At 46.9% G+C, this 7,060-nt stretch overlaps 2 non-coding genes across 2 annotated transcripts; both read left to right on the top strand.

The window, feature by feature from the left end:
• Positions 1-5,147: 5,147 nt before the first annotated feature.
• On the top strand, positions 5,148-5,219 carry trnah-gug (transfer RNA histidin (anticodon GUG)). The gene has a single exon. It is a non-coding gene; the product is annotated as a tRNA-His (tRNA).
• Positions 5,220-6,988: 1,769 nt separating this feature from the next.
• trnah-gug (transfer RNA histidin (anticodon GUG)) lies at positions 6,989-7,060 on the top strand. Its single transcript has one exon. It is a non-coding gene; the product is annotated as a tRNA-His (tRNA).

The following is a 7,060-nucleotide window of genomic DNA, read 5'->3' as shown; positions in this document are numbered from 1 at the left end:
CCAGAGCATCTAGCGGTCAAATGTCGTCCATTTCATCTGGCGAGGAGTTTCCCGCCATCATCCTGGCAGCAGTGTACATTCCACCCAGGCCAGTGTCAGGCAGGCTGTGGAGGAGCTGAGCAACGTAATCAACAGGCAGAAAACTTCGCACCCTGATGCCTTCCCTAACATTGCGGGAGATTTCAACCAGGCCAGCTTTAAGAAGTCTCTGAACAAATACCGCCAACATATCACCTGTAGAACAAATAAAAGCCAACGCACTTGATCTAGGACATGCTCCGGAGGCGCTGCCTCCAAAAGGCGGCATGCAGCGCATGTCCTCTTCTCATTGCTACCGTTAAAAAGGAGGTACAGGAGCTTGAAGACAAACACTTCTTCCCCTCTGCCATCAGATTTCTGAATGGGTAATGAACCCATGAACACTTCCTTAGCATTTCCACCTCTTTTTTTTGCATTACTTATTTAGTTTATTTTATACATGCTTCGTATTGTTACTTATGGTTTTTTTTTCTATTACTATGTAGTGCAATGTACTGCTGCCGCAAACAACAGATTTCATGACAGATGCGGGTGATATTAAACCTGATTCCGATTTGGAGTCTCTTCCTCCATGATATGTTTTCGGCACCGTTCTCCAGATATGTCCTTGATGGCGGGTAGGCCGGTGTCTGTGATGGGATGCACAGTTTTGAATACCCGTTGTAGACCCTTGTCCGCTGCAGTGCGGCTTCCGTACCATGCTGTGACGTAGATTGTTAGGACGCTCTGCAATGCGTACCTGTGGAATGACGTAAGTATCCAAATCAATAAATCAAATCAAGATTAATTATCATTCAAATCGTACAAAGTTTAATTATCATTCAAACCGTACACTGATACAGCTGAACAAGACAGCGCTCCTCTGGAGCCAAGCTGCAAAATATTCAAAATAACAAGCAACATTAAAAAAAACAAAACATAATTTAAAATATCGAGCAAAAGAAGCACATTGACTCAAACCGCCTTAACGACTATCGCCTGGTAGCACTCACATCGACAGTGATGAAATGCTTTGAGAGGTTGGTTATGACTAGACCGAACTCCTGCCTCAGCAAGGACCTGGACCCATTGCAATTTGCCTATCGTCACAATAGGTCAACGGCAGACTCAATCTCAATGGCTCTTCACACGGCTTTAGACCACTTAGACAACACAAACACCTACGTTAGGATGCTGATCATAGACTACAGCTCAGCATTTAATACCATCATTCACACAATCCCGATTGAGAAGTTGCTGTCATGGCCCGGTCCGTGAAATCCGCATTCCGGTTCACGGTCCGGTCCATGTTCCTTACTCCAGGTTTTCTGGTTTTCCCCAGTTTCTGTTGAGGCAGCTGATTCTCGTTTGTGCTGGCCTCATAAATACCTTCAGGATTCAACCTCTGGTGGCTGGTTTGTTCCTGTCCAAACCCCCTGTCTGAATCCCTTCCCTTCCCCTGCCTTCTGTTGCCTCGCCTTGCCTCGTCTGAAGCCCTGCCTCGCCTCGCCTCGTCTCGTCTGAAGCCCTGCCTCGCCTGTAACCCTCGCCTGCACCGCTGTCAAGTTCCATCGCCGGAGAAAGATAAGGAACTGTCTATTGTTGTTTTGAACTGTCTCTGTGTCCACGCCTTCACTAGGTAGGTCTGGCTGTTTGCCGCTACCTAGTGTTGTGATCTGTCTTTGGGTCCTCGCCTTGGCTAGGTAGGTCCGGCCGTTTGCCGCTACTTAGTGTTCGGAACTGTCTCTGTGTTCACGCCTTCGCCAGGTAGGTCCGGCCGTTTGCCGCAACCATTTCGTTGTATTCTGCATTTTGTGTATGAGTTCCTGCCCTACGTCCTGTTTCCAAGGTGAGGTCCCGGCTCTATGTTCCATATTCCTTTCTCTCCCTCGACCAAGTCAAGGCATCGGGGTTTTGTCCAGTCCTAGCCACGATCCAACAACCTTGTCCTGTCCAAGCCATTGCTTTGTATTCTCGTCTTGTCCATTTGTCTCGCCCAGCCCAGGAGTACCTTGCCCAACCTGGTGCTGGGGTCCCCCGTCCTGTGCTGGGGTTCTCTTGTCCTGTCCAGGAGTCTCACGTCCAGTCCTGTTACCTCTCCTTGTCCTGCAGACACGTCTTGTCTTCGCCTAGATCTGGGGTCCGAGCCCGAGTCAAGACTCAGGTTTCGGGTCTTCGTCCAGTCTCTGGCTCGGAGTCCGAGCCCAAACCCCGTCATGCCGTCGCCTCGAGGAGCTCAAGCCCCGTCATGTCCTCGACTCGAGGAGCCCAAGCCCCATCATGTCCTTGCCTCGAGGAACCCAAGCCCCATCATGTCCTCGCCACGAAGAACCCAAGCCACGAAGAAACCAAGCCTCCAGGACCCCAAGCCACGTCCATTCCTGTAGCCACGTCATGTCCTCGCTTAGTTCCGCGGTCCGAGCTCGAGTCAAGACCCAGGTTCTGGGTCGTTGTCCAGTCTATAGCTTGGAGTCCAAGCCCTGGCTCCTAGTTCCTAGTTCCATGTCCTGGTTCCGCTATCCTAGTCAAGTCTTAGCCCAGGACCGGTGTCCTTGTCTTGTGTAGGGTCTGTGTGCATGACGAACATCGTTTCCTCCCGATTTCTCTTGCCTTCTTGTCACTCCTAGTGCTGTTCCTAGTGCTTCCGTGTCTGTGTCTTGCATTTGGGTCCGTTCCCAACGACCTCCACTATGACAGTTGCAGAACCTGGACCTCTGTACCTCCCTCTGTAATTGGATCCTTTACTTCCTAACCGGAGACCACAGTCTGTGCGGATTCATGATAACATATCCTCTTCGCTGACGATCAACACTGGCGCACCTCAGGGGTGTGTGCTTAACCCACTGCTCTACTCTCTGTATACTCATGACTGTGTGGCTAGACATAGCGCAAATACCATCTACAAATTTGCTGACGATACTACCATTGTTGGTAGAATCTCAGGTGGTGACGAGAGGGCGTACAGGAGTGAGATATACCAACTAGTGGAATGGTGCCGCAGCAACAACCTGGCACTCAACGTCAGTAAGACGAAAGAGCTGATTGTGGATTTCAGGAAGGGTAAGACGAAGTGGGATTGCGTTTAAGAGCCGAGAGGTAATGTTGCAGCTATATAGGACCCTGGTCAGACCCCACTCGGCGTACTGTGCTCAATTCTGGTCGCCTCACTACAGGAAGGACGTGGAAACCATAGAAAGGGTGCAGAGGAGATTTACACCCTTTGTCCATGTTGCCTGGATTGGGGAGCATGCTTTATGAGAATAGATTGAGTGAACTCGGCCTTTTCTGCTTGGAGCGACAGAGGATGAGAGGTGACCTGATAGAGGTGGATAAGATAATGGAAGATATTGGTCGTGTGGCTAGTCAGAGGCTTTTCCCCGGGGCTGAAATGGCTAGCACGAGAGGGCATAGTTTTAAGGTGCTTGGAAGTAGGTACAGAGGAGATGTCAGGGGTAAGCTTTTTACGCAGAGAGCGGTGAGTGCGTAGAATGGGCTGCCGGCGGCGGCGGCGAGGCAGATACGATACGGTCCTTTAACAGACTCGTGCATGGCTACATGGATCTTAGAAAAATAGAAGCCTAGGTAGTTCTAAGGTAGGGACATGTTCGGCACAACTTTGTGGGCCGAAGGGCATGTATTGTGTTGTAGGTTTTCTATGTTTCTATGTTTCTATGTAACACATACCAATCCTCAGGGATCATAAGTGGTGAGAGTGAGCAGCTTCAAGTTCCTGCGTGTCAAGATCTCTGAGAATCTGACCTGGTCCCAACATAGTGATGTAGTCATAAAGAAGGGAAGACAGTGGCTATACTTTATTAGGAGTTTGAAGCGATTGCTCATGTCAACAAATACACTCAGTAACAGTAACTTCTATGGTTGTACTGTGGAGAGCATTCTGACAGACTGCATCACTGTCTGGTATGGAGGGGCTACTGCCTAGGACCGAAAGAAGCTGAAGAAGTTTGTAAATCTAGTCAGCTCCATCTTGGGCACTAGCCTACAAAGCACCCAGGACATCTTTAGGAAGCGGTGTCTCAGAAAGGCAGCGTCCATTATTAAGGACCCCCAGCACCCAGGGCATGCCCTTTTCTCACTGTTACCATCAGGTAGGAGATACAGAAGCCTGAAGGCACACACTCAGCGATTCAGGAACAGTTTCTCCCCTCTGCCATCCGATTCCTAAATGGACTTTGAAGCTGTGGACACTACCTTACTTTTTTGAATATACAGTATTTCTGTTTTTGCACATTTTAAAATAATCCATTCAATATACGTAATTGATTTATTTGTTTATTTATCATTATGTTTTATTTTATTCATTTTTTCTCTCTCTCTACTCGATTATGTATTGCATTGAACTGCTGCTGCGAAGTTAACAAATTTCACGTCACACGCCGGTGATAATAAACCTGATTCTGAAAAAAAGCATATGTAGTCTAAGTCCCCGAGTGACAATGTCCAGACCCGATAGCGTGCAGACCCATGCAATTCAGCCCTTCATTCCACCGCTGGACTATAAATATGAGTAATCCAGCTCTCTCAATCACTTTAGAAAGTAGTCGTATTGGTGAGCTTCACACATCAAAGTTGCTGGTGAACGCAGCAGGCCAGGCAGCATCTCTCGGAAGAGGTACAGTCGACGTTTCAGGCCGAGACCCTTCGTGTGTTGCTTGAATTTCCAGCATCTGCAGAATTCCTGTCGTTTACGTATTGGTGAGCTTTCCGGACTGTGTTAAATGCGTTCTGGGACTATGGGAGATTGTGCGAGATGTGCACTCTCAGGAACTGCTGGCATTTTAGATCTCTATACCGCCGTTGTAAAGAGGATATTCAGAATATCAAATGAGCAATGAAAAGTGTATTCAGAAACTCAGATATTCACCACATAACTGGGGTAAATCTTCATTGGAAATAAGAGGAAATGCAATTTAACCGTGTAGTATTATGATATCTGTTTGGTAAATAGTCCAATACTTACTTAGCTACTTAAGCCCATCTTAAATAGTCCAGTGCTTTGCAGAATTCAATTTCTTCCAAAAATCACAGAAGAATTCACACAAACAGGACGTTCGTCCCATTCCATACAATGCAATTTTCTTCATTACACTTGCGTAGTTCCCATGTAGCTCGCCGTGATCGTATAGTGGTTAGTACTCTGCGTTGTGGCCGCAGCAACCTCGGTTCGAATCCGAGTCACGGCATTGCGGAAGAACAATGACACGGCAATGGGTTCGCTATTTTTCTTTCTGGAGCGCTGCGGTGGTGTAGTAGTTAGCTGTTCAATTCCCGCCGCTGCGTGTAGGGAGTTTGCCTCTTGTTTTCCTCCCCGTTCTAAAGACCTACGGTAACTTGTGGGAATGCTGTGTAACGCGCCGGAAGTGTGGGCGTCGCTTACAGTTGCGGACGTTTGCTGCTCATTGATACAAAGCAAAGGACTCGACTGAGTCCTGATGAAGGGGCTCGATCCGAAGCGCCGACGATTTATTCATTTTCAAGGATGCTGCCTGACCTGCTAAGTTCCACCAGCATTTTGTGTCTGTACCACTGTATGTTTTGATGTTTAAATGTACATGTAACAAGTACAGCTAATTCATAATCCAAGTTGCTGGTGAACGCAGCAGGCCAGGCAGTATCTTTAGGAAGAGGCACAGTCGACGTTTCAGGCCGAGACCCTTCGTTAGTCCTGACGAAGGGTCTCGGCCTGAAACGTCGACTGTACCTCTTCCTAGAGATGCTGCCTGGCCTGCTGCGTTCACCAGCAACTTTGATGTGTGTTGCTTGAATTTCCGGCATCTGCAGAATTCCTGTTATTTGTAGTTCATAATCCAGTGTCTACACGTGAACTCCTCCCAAATACTGCTATACCGTTAGGTACTGGGGACAATGTACAGAGCACAATAATGTTGGCAGGAAACTCAGGCGGTCACAGGGAAAACGTATGAAGTCCACACAAGCATGCACAGAACGGCTGGAAACGGGTCGCCGACAAGTAAAGCTAATCTTTAACCTAGTATCCACAATTTAGTGTCTACACTTCAGTTTATGCCAGATATTACTGCACAGTTAGATACTAGTGACAATGTACAGAGGAAAACTACGGTTGAAGGGAGAATGCGCTGCGCTACTGCACTGTCCAGCTAGAACCTTGGCAAACGGACTAGTCTATGGGCTTTATTGAAATACGCCACAATCAGCGCGTTGTGATATTGCAAGCAATATAGGGATGCGGGGTGGGGGTTGCGAAACGGGAAGGTGTCTGTCGAGTAACAATTATTGAAGATCAAGAAAACATCTGGAGAACAAATTTCACGTCACATGCCGGTGATAATAAACCTGATTCTGATTCTGACATCTAATTAATCCGTTCATTCCTACTGTTGCACACTCTGGCGGTTTTCATTTGGATCCTTGTAACGAAACTTTGTTCGCTATATACATTTCCGTGTATTAGAAATTAGTTTTGGCGTGTTACGTTAGGTTAACACCCACTGTTTCGTAATTACAAACAAGTCCACTCAGTTTACCTTCAAATTAATGGATTTATATTCAATCTGGCAGTAGCTGACTCAAACAGGCGTGGCTCGTCTTTAGGTTACATCAGCATCGAACTTGTATCCATATAATTAAACATCTACATGCTATTTCTCATCTCGACAGTTCGAAACATATTTACGGATAAGTAAATATATATACTTACAGTTCGATATATTTACAAATCAAATCATTAACTTTCAATCTTGCCGATTCTAAAATATTTTAATATTAGTATAGACACATCATTATAATGTTATTCAACTGTACCAAGCCGCCGTTCATTCTCTTCCGCTCCAAACAGAAGATCCATAGCTCGCGGTAATCAGAGGGGGAGAAAAAAAAACACACATTATATCCTTAATTTTATGCCCCTCCTCCATCCTATCACTCACTACAAAACATTTTCTTGTACGTCTACATATCGCCCATGTAGCTCGCCGTGATCGTATAGTGGTTAGTACTCTGCGTTGTGGCCGCAGCAACCTCGGTTCGAATCCGAGTCACGGCA

Source organism: Mobula hypostoma, chromosome 5 (assembly GCF_963921235.1).
Source record: "Mobula hypostoma chromosome 5, sMobHyp1.1, whole genome shotgun sequence".
Taxonomy (NCBI): Eukaryota; Metazoa; Chordata; class Chondrichthyes; order Myliobatiformes; family Myliobatidae; genus Mobula; species Mobula hypostoma.
This window is presented reverse-complemented; position numbering and strand designations above follow the sequence as displayed.